Genomic DNA, 21,730 nt, shown 5'->3' with positions numbered 1-21,730 from the left:
GTTGGGACTGTGGTGGTCCTATGTATGGTTCATATGGCTCATAAGGTGGTTGGTAGGGTGGATAAAGGTTGGGGTCATACGTGGGTGTTTGGTGGTAGGGGGCTTGTGAGTAAGGTGGTTCAAAGTCATGTTAAGAGGGTGATTCATAGGCATATGGTGGTGGTTGTTGACAATCACAATAAGGGTCACCACATCCATTAGATTGATATGCATTAGCATGAGAGTTATACCCATAAGAATCCGGAGGTTGTGGTTGCCAAGAAGGTTGATCAATCGCTTGAGGCTCCTCCCATCTTTGATTGTTCCATCCTTGATGCACATCCTCATTGTAGCTCCCATTTCCTACAACATAATTTAAACCAAACTCATAGCCAAAGTGATGAGAATTCATAGTAGCAAGAGAAAATAAAGCAAATACTAATAAGAACTAATAAAAACTAACTCCTAAAACAAGCAAAAAGTAGCAAAGACGCATATTAACATATATACAATAGCCAATAACATAACACCATTGCAACTCCCCGGTAACGACACCATTTTGATGAGCGAGATTTTGTCGTGTCGGTATAGAATTTTACACCAAATGAATGAATTCTCGTTGCAAGTATAGTTCTACACCAACAAAGAATCCTCTCAATCAAAAATTTGAGTTGTCACAAGTAACAAACCCCAATGAAAAATAATCGAAGTATTTAAACTCTGGGTCGTCTCACGAGGAATTGCAATGAAGTGCTCAATTATTGGCTATGAAGATAAAGGGGGGGGTGGTTTGTTGATAAGAGGACAATAAAATAAATGGTAAGAAAAGTAAAGAGAGCAATTAAAGAAAGCAAGTAATAAAGAGAGACATTCATGGCACGGTTGAGATCATAGGCTTTCTATCCTAGTCATACAATGATTAATTCATCTTATTTAGTCAACTCCAACAAATAGGGAGAAAGTCAAACAAGATTAATCAATCATACCACAATTATAAACAAGAATTTATCTCATTACGTCATCTCCGACGATTGAGGAAGGTATCATGTTATCCTCATACTCGGAGAAAGTCTAATAAGACTAGCTAATCTCAATCCAAAAGTCCTAATCAACTCAACAATTTAATTAGCAAAAGATTAGCGTCAATGAAAACAATATTAGCTAACAACTCTAGATCACCAATATGAGTTGGGTTTTCATGACTCAAGATTGCCCAATTACTCTTTCCAAGCCAAGAATGCTCAAAATCTACTCTAAAGCCCAACCAAGCATTTTGTCAAACACTTGGTGGGTAATAAAGGAAAGCATAATAAAAGTGCAAGAATAATAAGTCTACCAACTACAAATTGCAGGGAAAGTAAATTCACAACTTAAATCAACAATTAAAAGAACATGAAACATTAAATTTCATTAAAAGAGATCTAAATCCAACATAAGCATCCATGAACATAAAAGAGAGCAAAAAAGGAAATTAACATTACAAATCAAGAGAATGAAAGAGTAGAAGCAAGAATTCATAAAAGAAATAAGATGAAAACATGTAATTGAACCTAAATCTAAGAGAGATTAACCTAACCTAATTCTAGAGAGAAGAGGGAGCTTCTCTCTCTAGAAACTAACCTACATGATGCTATACTACCAAACAATTGCTACTCTCTTTGCCCAAGCTTGAATTCTGCATGAAATAGCATCAGAAATGGGTTGGATTGGGCCCAAAATGAGCTGCAAAATTGCTGGGGGCGATTTCATTAAAGTGGACCCACGGCAGAATCAGCGTGCTCACGTACATGGCGCGTGCGCGCCCCTGAACGCGAAGTAACATATGGCAAATTTTATATCATTTCGAAGCCCCGGATGTTAGCTTTCCAACGCAACTAGAACAGCCTCATTTGGACATCTGTAGCTCAAGTTATGGTTGTTTGAGTGCAAAGAGGTCAGGCTTGACAGCTTTACGGTTCATTCATTTCTTCATGAGTTCTCCCACTTGCATGCTTTCCTCCTCACTTCTTCCATCCAATGCTTGCCTTATGAACTTGAAATCACTCAACAAACACATCAAGGCATCGAATGGAATTAAAGTGAGTTAAAATTGGCAAAATCAAGGCCTAAAATGTATGTTTTCACATTTAAGCCCAAATCAAGGGAGAATTGCAAAACCATGCTATTTCATTGAATAAAGGTGAGAAAATGTGATAAAATCCCCCAAAATAAGCATAAGATAAACCACAAAATCGGGGTTTATCAGGGAGTTACAATAGCGTGCTAAATTATTAGTTGGTGTACATATTTTTTATTTTTGCATATTTTATTTTATTTTATTACCATGAGCTGTATGTTTCTTTCATTGAATGACGCGTTCACTGCCTGACCCGAGCTTAGCCGCGTTTGATCCTGAAATTGAAAGAACTATTTCACGTATTAGGCAAAATCGGCGTCGGTTAGCCTCTGAGGGTGGTCAAGTGGTTCCTACTAGTTCACCAGTCTCTTCTGAAGGCGAATCTGAAGCGGCATTCGAGGAAGAAACAAGTTCCTCTACTACTGATTCTGTTGATTTACGTGCAGTTAATATGGCAGAGCGCAGGAGGATTACTCTCCAGAAAGCAGGAGCTCCAGACTTTACACTGCAATCGTATCAAGTGCGTCACTCAAATCTGGCTGCAGATTTTGAACTGAAGACTGCGCTAATCAACTTAATGCCTAAGTTTCATGGATTACCTGCTCAGGAGCCTATCAAGCACCTCAGTGATTTTTAGACAGCCTGTTCTACTGTTAGGCATCATGGTGCAGATGAGACTTCTATTCTGCTAACCGCCTTCCCGTTTTCTCTTGAGGGAATGGCGAGGGAGTGGTACTACACTCAACCTGAAGCAGTTGTTACTAACTGGGATATGCTCAGGCGAGAATTCTTGGAAAAATGCTTTCCAGCTGAAGTTACTGATAGACTAAGGAAAGAAATTTCCTGCATTATTCAAGGCAAATCAGAGACTCTTTATGAGTATTGGGAGCGCTTCAGGAATCTTCTGGATGCATGCCCCCACCAGATGATTGATAGGTTGGTGTTGATCAGCTACTTCACACAAGGCATGAAGCCTCAGGATAAGACTACATTGGATGGTGCGAGTAATGGTTCACTAAAAAAGTACAAGACCGCGGATGAAGCATGGCAACTGATCTCACACAAACTCTGTGTGAGATGACCAACCTACTGAAGCAGATACATCTGAATCAATAACAACCTCAGCCTCTCCCATCACAACAGAGTCAACAGTTGGTTCCTCAAAGAGTATGCGGAATATGTGCCGATTATACTCATTACACTGATGAGTGTCCGTAGCTCCAACAAGAAGACAACACCTTGGCAGCTACTCATAATTTCTAAGAATGCCCGAATCAAGGATACTATCAACAAGTCGGAAATTACAACCAAGGTGGAAACTACAGTCAAGGTTGGCAAGACAACTCTAATCATGGATGGAGAGATAATTCCAACCAGGGATGGAGGGACAACTACAACAGAGGAGGCAGAGACAAAAATGGAAATTAGAGGTGGAACAACAACAACAACAACAACAGACAACAAAACCAGAACCAGTCTTACAGAGCACCTCCCCAAAGGAAGTCTGATGAGTGGATAATTTATACGCTTTTTGGCATTGTTTTTACATAGTTTTTAGTATGATTTAGTTAGTTTTTAGTATATTTTTATTAGTTTTTAAATAAAAATCAGATTTTTGGACTTTACTATGAGTTTGTGTGTTTCTCTGTGATTTCAGGTACTTTCTGACTGAAATTGAGGGACTTGAGAAAAAATCTGATTCAGAGGCTGAAGAAGGACTGCAGATGCTGTTGGATTCTGACCTCCCTGCACTCGAAGTAGATTTTTTGGAGCTACAAAAACCCAATTGGCGCGCTCTCAATTGCGTTGGAAAGTAGACATCCAGGGATTTCCGGCAATATATAATAGTCCATACTTTGCCCGAGTTTAGATGACGCAAACTGGCGTTTAACACCAGCTTTCTGCCCTATTCTGGCGTTAAATGCCAGAAACAAGTTGCAAAGCAGAGTTAAACGCCAGAAACAAGTTACAAACTGGCGTTTAACTCGACAGAAGACCTCTACACGTGAAAGCTTCAATGCTCAGCCCAAGCACACATCAAGTGGGCCCAGAAGTGGATTTCTGCATCATTTACTTATTCTCTATAAACCTTAGTAATTTGTTTAGTATAAATAGGAACTTTTACTATGGTATTTAAATCTTTTGGATATTTTATGTTCAGAGATCATGTTTGGGGAGGCTGTCCATTCAGCCATGTCTAGACCTTGTTCTTATGTATTTTCAACGGTGAAGTTTCTACACACCATAGATTAAGGTATGGAGCTCTGCTGTTCCTCATGAATTAATGTAAAGTACTATTGTTTTTCTATTCAACTCAAGCTTATTCTTATTCTAAGATATTCAATAGCACCCAAGAACATGATAAATGTGATGATTATGTGACACTCATCACCATTCTCACCTATGAACGCGTGCCTGACAACCACTTCCATTCTACATGAAAACAAGCTTGAATGCGTATCTCTTAGCCTCCATTCCGAAAAATCGGAGTCTTCGTGGTATAAGCTAGAATTATTGGCGGCCATTCCTGAGATTCGGAAAGTCTAAACCTTGTCTGTGGTATTTCGAGTAGGATCTAGGAAGAGATGACTGTGACGAGCTTCAAACTCGCAAGTGCTGGGTGTACTGACAGACACAAAAGGATCAATGGATCCTATCACAACATGATCGAGAACCGACAGATGATTAGCCGTGCGGTGACAGTGTATTTGGACAATTTTCACTGAGAGGACGGGATGTAGCCATTGACAACAGTGATGCCCAACATACAGCTAGCCATGGAAAGGAGTATGAATGATTGGATGAAAGCAATAGGAAAGCAGAGGTTCAGAAGGAACAAAAGCAACTCCATACGCTTATCTGAATTTCTCACCAATGAATTACATAAGTATTTCTATCCTATTTTATATTTTAATTATATTTTAATTATCAAATCTCCATAACCATTTGAATCCGCCTAACTGAGATTTACAAGGTGACCATAGCTTGCTTCAAGCCGACAATCTCCGTGGGATCGATCCTTACTCAAGTAAGGTTTATTACTTGGACGACCCAGTGCACTTGCTGGTTTGTTGTGCGAAGTTGTGAAAAAGAATTAAGATTATGAACGTGCGCACCAAGTTTTGGCGCCGTTGATGGTGTTGTGATGAGCGGATAATTTATACGCTTTTTGGCATTGTTTTTACATAGTTTTTAGTATGATTTAGTTAGTTTTTAGTATATTTTTATTAATTTTTAAATAAAATCACATTTCTGGACTTTACTATGAGTTTGTGTGTTTTTCTATGATTTCAGGTAATTTCTGGCTGAAATTGAGGGACTTGAGCAAAAATCTGATTCAGAGGCTGAAGAAGGACTGCAGATGCTGTTGGATTCTGACCTCCCTGCACTCGAAGTGGATTTTTTGGAGCTACAGAAACCCAATTGGCGCGCTCTCAATTGCGTTGAAAAAAATTTGAAAAAGATAGATTTGTTTTGAAAAGGATTTGAAAAGAAGTTGAAGAAGAATTGAGGAAAATTTAATTTTAGGATTAAGATATTTTTAATATTTTTGGAAAAGAGATTGAAAAATGAAAGTATGGGAACATGTTTATGCAAGAAAGTATGGATGGAAATATGAAAATTTGAAAAAAATCAAGTTGGGAACAAAAACTTCCTCCCCTCCACAATCCTGGCGTTAAACGCCCAACTGCTGCTTGTTTTGGGCATTTAACGCCCTTCTGTAGCCTCTTTTGGGCGTTTAACGCCCAGCTGTTGCTTCTGGCTGGCGTTAAACGCCAGAAATCTTTCGTCATTGGGCGTTTTTCTGAACTCCCAGGATGCTGTAAGTGTGGCGTTAAATGCCTAGAATGGCTCCTATTCTGGCGTTTAACACCCATAAAGGTATTATTACTGGCGTTAAACGCCAGTAGATGCTTCTTTTGGGCGTTTAACGCCCAAATATACCTCTTACTGGCGTTTTCTTGCCAGTGAGCTCCTTCTTCCTGTTTTGTACTCTGAATCCTTCTGTAACCTTGTGAAATTATGCAATTGATTCTTTACCTTGAAGATTCTTTATATTAAACTTGTATAATTATTATTGAAATAAAAAAAAATAGGCTTTGCTAATGGCTGGGTTGCCTCCCAGCAAGCGCTTCTTTATTGTCTTTAGTTGGACCTTGCTGAGCTTTTAATCTAGCCTCAGCTTTGAGCACTCTTTCTCAACATTGCCTTCAAGATAACGCTCAATTCTCTGTCCATTAACAATGAACCTCTTATTAGAATCAATGTCTTGAAGCTCCACATAGCCATATGGTGACACACTTGTAATCACATATGGTCCCTTCCACCGGGATTTCAGTTTCCCGGGGAATAGCCTGATCCTAGAGTTAAACAGCAGAACCTTCTGTCCTGGTTCAAAGACTCTAGATGACAGCTTTCTGTCATGTCACCTTTTTGCTTTCTCTTTGTAAAGCTTGGCATTTTCGAAAGCAGTGAGTCTGAATTCCTCTAGCTCATTCAGCTGGAGCAATCTTTTTTCTCCAGCTAATTTAGCATCAAAGTTTAGGAATCTAGTTGCCTAGTAGACCTTGTGCTCCAGTTCCACGGGCAGATGACAAGCCTTGTGATGCTAGGGCATTTTGGCCAGTTTCACTGACCTTTTCTTTATGGTTTTAGGGTAGTTTCATGCACTTTCTTAGGAAATAAGCAAGTTTTGGGTAAATAGTCATTTACATCTTGATTCAAGCAAACATTGTGAATTTTATATGATTTCATGAGAATTATGCATGAATTGAATGATGCATGATCTCATGGGTTAGAACCTAGCTTTGATGCACTTTATTTGCTTGATTTCAGGACAAAGGAAGCAAGGAAGATGCCACGTTAATAGCCATGTTAGTCCAACTAATATGACCATTAACAAGGAAAGGAGGCTAGCTTACAACGTTAACGAGAAAAGTGAACACCAATAATGCTTTCGCGAACCATCATAGCCCACGTTAACTACGTTAACATGGAAGCTAACGTGGAAGAAAAGTAAAGCTCCAACGTTAGTGGTAAAAGTGAATGCCACTAACGTCAGGGAGAGGGGCACACTTAGCCACGTTAAAAGTCACGCTAACTACATTAACGTGAACTCTAACATGGGAGAAGCAATGAAGAGCCAACATTAGTGACACTCACCTTTGTCACTAACGTTGGACTAAGCCTCTATTAGCCACGTTAGATGCCACGTTAATTGCATTAACGTGGAAGCTAACGTGGAGGAAAGGAATGATGAGCCAACGTTATTGACACTCACTTTTGTCACTAACGTTGGAGATGGCTATCACTACCACGTTAGAAGTCACGTTAACCTAAGTAACGTGAACTCTAACTTGGGAAGAAGGGTGTTTGGAGCGTTAGTGACAAAGGTAAGTGTCACTAACGCTCTCGAAGTTGAGGTATACCCACGTTAAGAGTCACGTTAGCTACACTAACGTGAACTCTAACGTAGGGAAGAAGGGGCCAAGAGCAACGTTATTGGCAAAGGTAAACGCCAATAACGCTCGCGATGGATCAAGAGGCAACGTTAGTGCCACTAACGTTGAAGTTAACGTAACTCATCTTGGGCTAGGAACGTTAGTGCAAAAGGTGATTGTCACTAACATTCTCGAACCCATATTTTCACTTAACGTTAACGCCACTAACGTCCTAGCCAAAGTCCATGCCTAGTTCACACTTTCTCTGCAAGTAAAGCTGAGCTCACTGAAGATTCCAAACTGCTTCAACTCAAGATCCAAAGGCCCATATCCAAGACTTGAAGAGCCAACTGGAAAATCAGAAGAGTAGTATATATAGGGGTAGTTTTGAACTAGAGAAGAGCTTTTGGATTGAGAGGACTACTCTCTGTATAATTTTACTTTCTCTGCAACTTCTAGTTTTACTTCAGAATGTACTCTCCATCTTTGCTTTCCATTCCCAGAGCCATGAACAATTAAACCCCTTTCATTAGGTTAGAGAGCTCTGTTATAATTTGATGGATCAATAATAGTTTTCATTATTCTTCTTCTTTCTTTTCTCTTGATTTTACTTGAAAGCTTTCAATCTTCATCCAATTGGATAGTTGTATTGGAAAAGAAACTATTCATACTTAGATCTCTTCTGAACCTTGGAAGAGGAATGAAGAGATCATGCTATTAGACCAAGGAATTGGCTATTGATCAAGATTTGAGAGATTGAGTTACCAAGGAATTGGAATTCAATCACTTAATATTGCCAAGGAGATCAATGAATGCATTGATTGAGGAAGAGATGAGAATGAACTTGATCCGGAGAATGCAACATCTCCTAAGCCCAATGAATTCCCCATTTCTGATTTACCCATTCTCTTTAGTTTCTGCCATTTACTTTCATGCTAAATTCCCCATTCCCCATTTAAGATTCTGCAATTTACTTTCCGTCATTTATATTCAGCTCTTTATTTCCAGCATTTACATTTTCTGCCATTTACTTTCCCGCCATTTAATTTCCTACAATTCTCATATCAAATTCTGCTTAGCTCAGCTAGAACATTCCTCCAATTAAAGTTTCTTGACCAATCAATCCCTGTGGGATTCGACCTCACTCTATTGTGAGTTTTTACTTGACGACAATTCGGTATACTTGCTGAGGGAAATCTGTTGAGAGACAAGTTTCCGTGCATCAAGTTTATGGCGCCATTGCCGGGGATTAATTTTGTATCAACAATGATTAAATTGGTGGATAACAAGATTGAGCACTTTTCTTTTGTTTGATTTAATTCCATCTGAGTAATTTTCATTCAGTTTTAGTTATTTCCTTCCCTTTACCTCTCACCCATTTGTGGTGCTATCTGCATATCATTTTTTTACTATTTGTTCCACTGACCCACTAACTGTTTGATATATTCTATCACTCACACTAACAGCATTTCTGCAGAAAATACTGTCTGCATCTACCCTTCTTGCTTTTGCCTTGTTGGTTGTATGACAGGTAGAAGAAGCGGGGCTTCAACTTCCTTTGATTCTGAACCTGAGAGGACATTCCTTAGATTAAGGAGGGAAGCAAGAGGGAAGAGAGTAGTTAGTGCTGAGGAAGAGGAATAGTATTTTGAACTAGACATGGATGAGAATATGGAGAAACATCATGAAGAAGAGGCTCACAACCATGGCAGAGAAGGTCCAGCGCATCATGCTGGGCAAGAAATAAGAGTTCTAGGATCCTACATCAATCCAAACCCAGGAAACTGTGGAAGTAGCATCCAAAAACCAACCATACATGCCAACAACTTTGAACTAAAGCCACAGCTCATCACCCTTGTTCAGAATAATTGTTCATTCGGAGGAAGTGTTCAAGAAGATCCCAATCAACATCTAACCACCTTCCTGAGGATATGTGACACTGTGAAGTCTAATGGTGTTCATCCTGACACCTACAGACTACTTCTATTCCCCTTCTCACTCAAGGACAAGGTATCTAAATGGCTGGAATCTTTCCCGAAAGAGAGCTTAACAACCTGGGAAGATGTGGTAAACAAATTCTTGGCGAGATTCTATCCTCCTCAAAGAATCAAAAGGTTGAGAGATGAGGTTCAAATTCAGGCAGCAAGATGGTGAGACTCTATATGAAGCATGGGAGAGATTCAAAGACTTGACAAGAAGATGCCCGCCAGATATGTTCAATGAATGGGTGCAGCTGCACATTTTCTATGAAGGTCTTTCTTATGAATCAAAGAAGGTAGTAGAGCACTCATCCGAGGGATCTCTGAACAAGAAGAAGACCATTGAAGAAGCCATAGATGTCATTGAGACTGTAGCTGAGAATGACTACTTCTATGCTTCTGAAAGAGGCAACATTAGAGGAGTGATGGAGCTAAACAATGTGGATGCACTGCTAGCTCAAAATAAGATGATTACCAAGCAATTGGCTGACCTCACCAAGAAGATAGAGAGGAATCAAGTAGCAGCAATCACCACTTCAGCAGCAACTCAAGAAGGAGTGAATGAAGAAGCAGAGGGTAGTCAGGAGCAAGCCAACTACATTGGAAATTCACCTAGGCAGAACCATGACCCATACTCCAAAACGTATAATCCTGGGTGGAGGAACCACCCAAACTTTGGGTGGGGAAATCAACAAGACCAAGGCCAAGATCAGAGATGCCACAACCCCAACAATAATGCAGCTCACCAACATCCCACACAGAGATCATATCAGCACTCACCTAACAACACATCTCAACATCCATACCAAAGCCAAAATGGCCCTTCTCATCCCTCCAATCTCAACTCTCCATCATCGAAAGAAAGACTATCCAAGATAGTAAGGTGTTCCGTGAGGAAATGCGATCCAACATACAGAATCAAGACGCTGCCATTGATAAACCCATATTTCATGAGTTCTTTTGTGCTTAATTTGAGTGATTTATACAATCCTTCACCTACTTATTCACATTAATTGTATGGTTTCACTTTTCCTTCCTTATTATGTCATATTGTGAAAAGCATGTTTCCTAAGCTTTAAAATTAATTAATTTAATTACCTTTATTTCCATTCGTTATCGTGATTAGTGTGTTGAGTAGTTTCAGATTTTCTAAGGCAGAATGACTTAAAGGATGGAAAAGAAAACATACTAAAATGGAAGGAGAAAGCAAAACAGAGCTTTAAGGAAACTGGTATCCACACGATCGCATGGACGACGCGATCGCGTGCCAAGCACGAATCAGCAGCGACGCGGCCGCATGACTGACGCAACCGCGCGCCTTAAGCAGAATGCATATGACGCGATCGCATGACTGACGCGACCGCGTGGCAAGGAAAGGCTCCAAATGATGCGACCGCGTGACAGAGGCCTCGTATCAGAATTTACAGAATACGCCCCCAGCGAATTCTGAAGCCCTTTTTGGCCCAAATCCAAGTACAGACAGCATAGACCAGAGGTTATAAAGTGTGGGAATGCACCCATTCAAGGGAGCTCGCATATTTTACCTTTCAATGATTTAGATTTAGTTGAGAGGGAGATCTTCTCTCTCTCTCTTTTAGGATTTAGGATTTCTTCTTGTTTTAAGAGTAACTCTGGATCCCAGGTTTAATGTTCTTTGATTTTAGTTTTACTTCTATTCATTTATTCCAACATTTGAATTGATTATTATAATTTGATTTAAGAATTCTTCCATGTTACAGACTGTTATTTGAATTAATGATAATTGAGGTATTTTTAGTTCATGATTGTTCTCTTCGATTTAAGTTACCATCACTTCCCATCTAAGGATATTTTTATTATTCCAGCAATTTTACTTTTTCCCCTTTTGGTTCTGGTTAAGAATTTAGTAACTCAACAGTTATTAAACTCAACATAATTGATAATCGTTATCTTGCTAATTGAGCTGAACTTAAGCAATCCCAACCTTTTCTTAGGAAATAAATAGGATTCAAAGGTCAATTTAATTAGTCCATTGACTTTCCCTTGCCCTAGTACAGGTTGATCAAGTGGAGTTTAGATTCAACTTTCATTATAGTTGAGAGAGATAACTACGTTGGACCTCCAACTTCTCTTACCTTGCCAAAAGTCTGCTTTATAGTATTTATTTATTTTAATTGCCATTTACTTTACTTGTCATTTAAATTACTTGATTCTCATCTTCTAAACCCCGATTACAACCTTTATAGCCAATAGTAAGAACATACTTCCTCGCAGTTCCTTGAGAAGACGACCCGAGGTTTGAATAATCGGTTAACAATTTCTAAAGGGGTTTGTTACTTGTGACACCCAAAACGTTTTTATGAAGGGATTTTTGTCGGTTTCGAGACTATATCTACAACACGACTGTTTCTATGAATCTCTTTACTGGTAAAAATCCTCTCGTCAAAATGGCGCCGTTGCCGGGGAACTGCTAACATGTGCCTTATTATTGGTTATTGTAAATATTTTTTTTCTTTTGCTTGTCTATTTATTTTTGTTTTTCCTTTTTATCTTTATTTGCTGCTATGAATTCTCAACCCTCTCGCTTTGAGTTTGGTTCTAATGTTGTTAAAGGAAATAGAAGTTACAGCAGGAATGTGCATCAAGGTCAGACCAATCAAGGATGGATAGAACCAAGAGGATCTAATCAACCCTTTTGGCAGCAACACCCTCCGAGATATCCTGGACAAAGACCATTCCACAATGCATACACAGCTGAAAGACATGGTGGACAACTTTGTAACTACCAACAAGCCCCACCCCGTACATATAAACCACCCTTTCAACATAACCTTGAACCACCACACTCACAAGCTTCTCTTCACCATTCGCCACCATATGATCCATCCTTACCCCAATACCAATCCAATCGCTCCCAATCACCACCACTTTCCTTTGTAGCATGTCCAAGTCCAGCATCCCGAGAAGCAGAAGATCGCCTAAGGGAAACAGTAATTAAATTTCAAACAACCATCAAACAACTGGAGCAAGCGATGATTCAATGGGCTTCTTGGCGCACAAATATACAAGGATCAACCACAGCTCCATGTGGACAGCCCAATGAAGAGCAGAGCATGAAGGAAGTGCCAAAAACTCCAGTGGACAAGACAGAGCATGAATTTGTACTGGAACAATTAGAAGAAGCTGTCTTTGTTCAAGAAGAAGAGTTGGTTGAAGACCTAGGAGATGCTGAACTTCCATGGGAATCCAGAATTAAGGAAAACTCCGTCCAGGATGCTACAGTTGATGCTAAGGAGGATACTGTATAATCTCCAAGGCAAGTCGTTTATGAATAATCAGACGGAATAATCCAAGAAGCAATTTCCCTTGATGATAATGCTCACAAGTCTAGCTCTCTTGGTGATGAACTTGCATCCGCAAGTGAATTCTCTGAGATAGAAGAATCTTCCCCAAGTGAATATGAAGATGGTGCAGAGGTAGATTTCTCTCAACCTTCAATCTATGACTCAAGTGATGAGGAAGACACAGAAGACTTTGACCAGGACATAGATACAATTGAAGATCTTTGCAAAGAAGTGGAGGAATTCACAGAAGAGCACAAGGAAACAGAACTTGCAGAACCATCAAAAACACCTATCCCAAGGCCATTACCACCTAATACAAGCTTCAAGTGGGTACAATCATTAACTTATAACTTTACTTATTCACTTGAATATGGTTTGCTTGAAACAGATGGCCAGCTTAGAACTCTCTGTGGCTTTAAGAGTAAGAGGAAAATGGCTCGTACTCAGAGCTGGTGCACAAGGTTCAATAAGGTTCCATGCTTCACTTCGAAGTACACGGATTGGTATCATGCTCAATCACATAGATCACGGAAAATGTTTGGTCACCAAGATGAGATTCTACTTTTTAACCCGCCCGAATGGAGACATGTAGATCAAGACGGAGGCGAATTTAAAAGCAAGGCTTGGAATCCTGGAGTTTATTCTGACATTTGTCATCCCGGGAGCCTAAAAATATATTTAAAGCTGTTCAGAAGCTTTGCGTGCTTGGTTTGGGACCCCGGAGGCTATTGGCATTCCAAGCACCGGTGGAGATTTTTGGACGAATTTAAAAATAAGCCACCATAACAGGATACTCCTCCAATGTCCAACTTAAGGACTTTAACTAAAAGTGCTAGGTGGGAGACAACCCACCATGGTATGGTCGCTTCTTTTTCAATTTATTTTTTTTAATTGCTTTCATTTTGCCTTTTTCATTTTAATTTATTAAACCTGGAATCATGCATAGCATTCATGTTAATCATTGCATTCTGCATTTTTCATGCATATAAAAAAAAAAAGGGTGCACGACGCGACCGCATGCCCCATGCGATCGCGCCATATCGCGAAAAACACCACCCGCGTGACTGCGTGACCCATGCGGCCGCGTGATATATATATCGGCGTAAGGATCCAATGAACAGAAAGTTAGGCTGGAATCGTGCGGCCTTTGTGCGTTTCGCACAAATTGACCCACGCGATCGCATGCCCCATGCGATCGCGTCCCTTGCACAATACCAATCCAACGCGACCGCGTGAGCGATGCGATCGCGTCGCATGGATTGCACATCACCCCAAAAGGAGACAGAGAGTTGCGCTAAAACGGCGCTGGAGTCGTGCATTTAGCACAAATTCCAGTGACGCGATCGCGCGACCCACGCAATCGCGTCACCCTTCTTTTCCCCCTCTCATGCGATCGCGCACTCCACGCGATCGCGTCACTTCCATTTTCACCCCAACCACGCGACCGCGTGCCCCACGCGGCCGCGTGGATTCGAAAATATAACCCCCCAGCCCGCGAACCCTATCAGTTGCGAGCCCCCCACCCCCAACCCTCTTCTCCCTCTCTGCTCTCTCTCCCTCCAACCACCACCCAGCACCACCCAGCCACCACCGCCGACCACCCAGACGCCATCGCAACCCGGACGCCGCCGCCGCAACCCCCTCCCCTCCCTTCTTCTCCCTTCTTCCTCTCTCCTCCCCTCTCCACCACTGCCTCCGCGACCACCGCCCCACCGCCGGCCACCCAGCTGCGCCCCTGACGTCGGGATTTTTGCCAGTAAAGAATGTCATAAAAACAATCGCGTTGTAGATATAGTCTCTAAACTGTCAAAAATCCCTTCGTACAAACTTTTTGGTTGTCACAAGTAACAAACCCCTTTGAAATTGATAACCGAGTATTCAAACCTCGGGTCGTCTTCTCAAGGAATTGCAGGGAAGTATCTTCTTATTATTGGTTATGAAGATTGTAAATTGGGGGTTTTGGAAGTTTGGGCAATGCGCATAGGTATATTTTCGAGCAATAAAAATAAATAAATAACTGTAAAATAAACTCTTGGCAAGGTATGAGAACCGGAAATCCTGTCCTTGTTATCCTTATCAGATGTGATGAGAATTGGATTTTAATCCCACATAGTTAAGTCAAGTGGACTAATTAGCTTGATTCTCAAGTCCTAGTCAACTCCTATGGAGAGACTAGTGTTAGAGCAATCCTAGCTAAAGCAAAATCAGCCAATTTCAACCACTCCTGAGTTTGACAACTTAAGTGTTACCAATTACCTAACCAAAGCCAAAAGGGAAGAAAGTCTACTTGAATGAAAATAATTTGGATAAACACAGAGCATTAATAAATTAAAGAGAGCAATCATAAGTCTGAAATACCTCAAATAACATTAATTCAAAGAGAAATCTGTAACATAGAAGAATTCATAAATAAAATTGGGAAAATAATAAAAATAAAGAACCTAGGATTGAGAGCTACTCCTAAAACTAAGAGAAATCCTAAATCCTAATCCTAAGAGAGAGGAGAGAACCTCTCTCTTTAAAAACTACATCTACTCCTAAAATTGTGAATTATGAGAGCCTCCTCATGAATGGATGCATTCCCCCACTTTATAGTCTCTAATTTGTGTTTTCTGGGCCGCAAACTAGGTCAAAAACAGTCCAGAATTTGCTGGGTTTGAATTTTGCCACGCTGGATTTCCGTCATTGCGACGCGGCCGCATGGATCACGCGGTCGCGTCGCCTAGCGTCAGGGAAACTATAACATATTATATATCAAATTGAAGCCTTGGACGTTAGCTTTCTAACCAACTAAAACCGCGTCGTTTAGACCTCTGTAGCTAAAGTTATAGCTGTTTGAGTGCAGAGAGGTCAGGCTGGACAGCTTAGCAATTTCTCCAACTTCTTGCATTCCTTCCACTTTTGCATGCTTTCGTCCCATCCTCCAAGCCATTCCTGCCTTATAATATCTGAAAACACTTAACACACATATCAAGGCATCTAATGGTAATAGGAGAGGATTAATAATACGCAAATATAAGATCAAAGAAGCATGTTTTCAATCAAAACACATAATTAGGAAGGAAATATAAAACTATGCAAATAGTATGAATAAGTGGGTAAAGAGTTAATAAAAACTACTCAATTGAGTACCAGATAGACCATAAAATAGTGGTTTATCAACCTCCCCACACTTAAACAATAGCATGTCCTCATGCTAAGCTCAAGAGAACTATAAAGAAATGAAGAGGAATGGTAGAACGTATGAAATGCAACCTATCTTATATGAATGCAACTACATGCAAAATGTTCTTACCTACTTGGTTAAAAGTAAACAAATCTTTTAAGAACAAATATGAACTGGATTTCACTAATTCAAATCATAAAAATGAAGTACAAATAGTCATGCAAGAAGAAAATAGCTCATGAAAGCAGGGAACAAGGAATTGAGCATCGAACCCTCACTGGTAGTGTATACACTCTAATCACTCAAGTGTTTTTAGGGTCGATTCTCTCAATTCTCTACTAACCTTGCTTTCTAAGGCTTGCTCTTCATCTAACAATCAACATAAATTTAATGCACAAATACACATATCAAGAGGTCTTTTAAGGGTTGTAATGGGGTTAGGGTTAAGGTAGGATTGTATTTGGCCAAGTGGACTAAAATCTGAATCCTTAATTAACTTAAACTTTCCACCTAACTTAAACAATCCATGTAATCACAGTACAAAATCTAACTATCCATCAACCATGTTTTCCACATATTTATGCATTCTAATTTCAAGTACAATTCATATGCATTGTTTTCAACATTTACTTTGGGGCATTTTGTCCCCTTTTTCTTATTTGCTCTTTTTCCTCTTTTTTTTATACATAATTTTTCTTTTTCTTTTATTTTTCTCAATGCATATAATTAAATTATTGGATGCATGAATCATGTCCTAAATATTTTTTTCACATTTTCAGAAAATTCTAACATACTCAATTCTCAAACCAATTGTTTCCAAATTCGCTTCCCCACACTTAATTTATGAGTACTCTCACTAGTCTAAGCTAACTAAGGATTCAAATTAAGGACATTATTATTTTCCGCTTAGAGTTAATGATGTGCTAAAGTAAGGAACAAAGGGGTATAATAGGCTCAAATTGGTTTGCAAAGGATAATGAAAGGTAAGGCCATATGGGTATGTAAGCTCAGTGAAACAAAGGCCTCAATCATGTAAGTGCATGCATACATTAAACCATGGAAATATAGAATTAAGCAAGACAAAGATCACAATTTTTGAGAGAAAAATACACACTAAAATAAAATTTTTGGTTGATAAAATGCAACCAATTCAAATAGGCTCAAAAAATCTCACAGGTTTTGTGTGTTCGAGCTCTAAACCATGTTCCAATATAATATTTTTTCAAATAAGTGTAACAAAAAATTTGATTCAAATTAGTGAAATACTTTAAAAGGTTTCTTGAAAAAGAAAATATTACTTTAATCAAGTGGTAAAATATGCAAAAATCAAACAAATATGCAAATGCAACAACTAATCTACAAAGAAAATTTAAACATTGGTGTTTGAGACAAGAAAGTACTAACCCATGGAGATCGGTATCAACCTCCCCACACTTAAAGATTGCACCGTCCTCGGTGCATGCTAAGATGTGCAGGTGGATGGGGGTTATGGTTTCTCAGCTGGGCTCTTTTTTTTGTTCCTTTCCTTGCCAGCGGTTTGGGAGTAGCTTTCTCCTTTCCTTCCTTGGTGGCCATCCTGAAGAAGGGAAGAGAAAGTAAATTAAATTCAAATAGATATATAGCAAGGAAGAGAATGGAAGAGTGGTGATGGATGCACATTAGGATGTAATTGACATTAACACATGCTCTCAAGTACATGTGAAAAGCCAGCAATAAAAAATAGCCAGTGCATCGAAAGATAAGTGGATGCAGGGTGTTTATTGGCATGCCGAAAAAGGGCATGAGTAGCATAGACCAAGCATTACTTGTAATAAATTACCATGTTTGTATTGACAATTATATTCAATTAAAATAGTAAAGGGGGTTTATGAAAAGCAAGCATTAAATAGTATAAAGTATAATAGAGAAGTGCATAATGCCATATGGGCTTTTTCACAAACACATAGCATGTATGGTAAATAATCTATTTGAAAGTATTAAATTGAACATGCAAGCATCCTTTAAAAAGTAATATATAATTGTCAATAATCATGCAATAATCCACAATGACCCAAATAAAATTCCAACACCAGTGAAAATAATGCAATGAATGAAATATGCAAATAAATTAAATAAAATAGAATGGAAGTGAGAGAAAATAAGAAAAGATAAGAAGAATAAGGATTCGAAGAAGAAAAGATAAGAAAATTGGCACTAATCTGGATAGGTTGTGCGACGTTGGCGACGTGGTCGCGTGGGTGACGCGGTCGCGTGGGGCGCGATAAGGTTGGGTGACGCGGACGCGTGGGGCACGTGATCGCGTGACTCGATTTGTGCTAGTGGCGCGAGTGCAGCCTCGCGGTCGCACAACTCTCTGTTCAAAACTTAGTATTGCCAAAATCCAGGGTGACGCGGTCGCGTGGGGCATGCAATCGCGTGAGTGGCCTTATTTCCAATACGACACGGACGCGTGGGGCACGCGTTCGCGTGGGAGGGCTTGGGCTGCCAGTACGAGTCCAGCCCAACTCCAGCACAACTTTCGGCCATGCACCCTTTTTACGCCGATTTCAGGTCACGCGGCCGCGTGGGTGACGCGGTCGGGTGGGAGGCCAGTATTCCCCTGCGACGTGGACGCGTCAGCGACGCGGTCGCGTGGGACGAATTGTGGCACTGGCACGCCTCCAGCGCTAATAAAAGAATAGAAGAAGTGATAAATTTGAAATACCTCAATTGCATTAATAAAAGAAAATCAATCTAACATGGAAAAGTTCATAAATTAAATTGGAAAAATAAATAAAAAGAACATTGAACCTGATAAAAAAAGAAACAATCCTGAAGGTAAGAGAAATCTTAATCCTAAATCCTAAGAGAGAGGAGAGAACCTCTCTCTCTAAAAACTACATCTACTCCTAAAATTATGAATGAATGTTGTATGTATTGTTGTCTCATGAATGGATGCATTCCCCTACTTTATAGCCTCTAATCTGTGTTTTCTGGGCCGAGAACTGGGTCAGAAACAGCCCAGAATTCGCTGGTTGCGAATTAAAACACACTGATTTTTCGTCACTGCGATGCGTCCGCGTGGAGTACGCATTTGCGTCGCCTATCGTCAGAGCAACTATGGTATATTATATATCAAATCGAAGCCCCGAACGTTAGCTTTCCAACACAACTTGAATCGCATCATTCGGACCTCTGTAGCTAAAGTTATAGCTGTTTGAGTGCGAAGAGGTCAGGCTGAACAGCTTAGCAATTTCTCCAACTTCTTGTATTCCTTCCACTTTTGCACACTTCCTTTCCATCCTCTGAGTCATTCCTGCCCTGTAATCTCTGAAATCACTTAACACACATATCAAGGCATCTAATGGTAATAAGAGAGGATTAAACATAGGGAACTTAAGGCCAAAGAAGCATGTTTTCAATCAAAGCATATAATTAGGAAGGCAAATGTAAAACCATGCAAATAATATGAATAAGTGGGTAAAGAGTTGATAAAAACTACTCAATTGAGCACAAGATAAACCATGAAATAGTGGTTTATCAGTGGCATCACACTATCTCTGTCCCTCTCTCCCCCCTGTCCATTCCCGATTCCATCACTGCTTCTGCACTCCAGGTTACACCCTGCCTCTGCCCTGTTTCTTTACTGCTTTCATTTTTTTAGGCATGATTAGATTAGATTAGTTAGTTGATTAATCCTGTATGATAGGCTAGATAGAAATAAATGCGGTTAGGTAGTTAGGATGTGGTTAGATGATTCTAGGCCTGATAATTGCTCTGTTTGTGTTTACCCGTTTGAATTACATATTCCTTGTTTGCTGAGTGATGGTTGATGAGTTGTTATGTTTCCATGTTGATACTGCTTTGCTGCTATTTCATTGCTGCCTGCTGAATTCTGCTTGTAAACTTAAGTTTGCTACTGCATATATGCAATTCTTACTTATCATGTTGTTGCAAATTCTTTTGGATTCATATACTTGCATTTTCCTGCAGTTTGCTATCCGGGAACGTCCGATTTACTGCCAGAATGCTTCCTAAATTTCTCGAAATTGTTGTGTTCTTCAACTTACACCATAGGCATTGAACTTGGCACTCTTGGTTTGAGATTTACTTACCTCACACCAAGTTCAATCCCTCGGTCACTTTGGCTAGCATCTCTGCGATTATGTTGTTTCCCATGATATGCATTGAACCTTCATGCACTTTCATCTCTCAAGTTACTCAATTATCTTTTGCTCATGTTAATGATTAAGCTTACCATTTGAGTTTAACTTGCAATTTTGTTGAAGATGGTGCATTCATTTGCAACAATTGGTAAATTCAACTTGTGTAACTCTTTTTCAGTCAAATTAGTTTCTAACTTGGTTTATGTTACACAAAGTGCATTTCAACCTTTGCAACACCAATTATTGCATTATCAATGACCGCGACATTAATTGATGACTTACCTTCAATTAATTGCTTCTTTTTCAATCTCATATTTCATCATCAATGACTGCTTCTCCCTCACGTTTGTGAGTATGCTTGTTATCCATACTTGTGATTCATTGTGATTAAGCAAATGACCATCATACCCCTAACTTTTGAACCAGTTTTCTAACTTTTAACATGCCTAACCTGCTAATTTCGCTTTTTAGCCTTCAACTAACTCTTTAACCATTCTTTTTGGGTATGATGCTCATTGAGCTTAGTAAACAAGCATTGTGCATATACTGCTTGTATTCCAAGTTTTCTTCATTTTAACTCACTTCATCTTAATATGCCATTCCTTGCTTTCCATTCCCCTATTTAGCCTATTTGTTTATATCATGTCATATTTGCTTGCAGGATGGCCGATAGAGGAAAAGAAAAGGCTACTACCTCAAGAAAGAGGAAGAAATCTCAAGCCTCTACCCTCTCTCCTTATGCCAACTATGCCAAGAACCCACTTAATGAAGTGGATAAACAGAACCAGCTGCTACCACCCACTGACACATATAAGTTTCCAAATCTTTACTGTGAGCTGCTCGTTTCCCCACCTATCGGAAGACAAAGCTGAACATTGAAAAGAAATTGGCCCTTTCCAATGACCTGAGGCGCTCCATTAATGCTCGTATTCAAGGACTGGGTTTAGGGTTTGTCGATAGGGATTTGGGAAGAATAAAAACCTCATAGGTCAAGGAGTTCTACTGCAACCTCTTTCGCACGAATCTTGAGTCAGTCCACCTACGGGGCGGACAGGTCTTAGTGACTGAGGCTGCTATTGAGGGTGTTTTGAATTGTCTACCCCGGACCGGTGACACATGTGTATACCAGCAGGCAGAGATAGCTATGAATGCTGTGACCTTTGATTATGAGGAGCTGAAATGCATTATTGCGACACGGACGCTCCTTGGGTGATGGACTCTAACAACCAAAGGCCCAAGGGGATGTTATTTGCTTATTTGTCTAGAGAGGCTAGGACTTGCACTACAACAAATAAGGGTTTTCGCAACGGTCAAAAACCGTTGCCGTAGATTGAAAAACCGTTCCTAAAACTTTAGGCAACGCTTTGGCAACGGTTTTTGACCTGTGGTATATGCGGCCATTGCCAATGGTCAAAGGCAACGGTTTTTTACCTAAGGCAACAGGAACCAAAAAACCATTGCCAAAATTACTGACATAGACAACGGTTTTGAAAGAAAATTTTAAACAACGGTTTTGAACCGTTACTCGATAAGCAACGGTTTTAAAACGTTCTCTTTCATAAACCAACGGTTTAAAACCAT

The 21,730-nt window shown here is 39.8% G+C and overlaps 1 non-coding gene across 1 annotated transcript; it reads right to left on the bottom strand.

The window, feature by feature from the left end:
* Nucleotides 1-9,648: 9,648 nt before the first annotated feature.
* On the bottom strand, nt 9,649-9,753 carry LOC148548773 (small nucleolar RNA R71). Its single transcript, XR_015898793.1, has one exon. It is a non-coding gene; the product is annotated as a small nucleolar RNA R71 (small nucleolar RNA).
* Nucleotides 9,754-21,730: the final 11,977 nt, after the last annotated feature.

The sequence above is a fragment of the Arachis ipaensis genome, chromosome B8 (genome assembly GCF_059453495.1).
Source record: "Arachis ipaensis isolate K30076 ecotype BB chromosome B8, ASM5945349v1, whole genome shotgun sequence".
NCBI classification, from domain to species: domain Eukaryota; kingdom Viridiplantae; phylum Streptophyta; class Magnoliopsida; order Fabales; family Fabaceae; genus Arachis; species Arachis ipaensis.
Note: the sequence above shows the minus strand (reverse complement) of the source record. Positions and strands in the feature narration are given on the sequence as shown.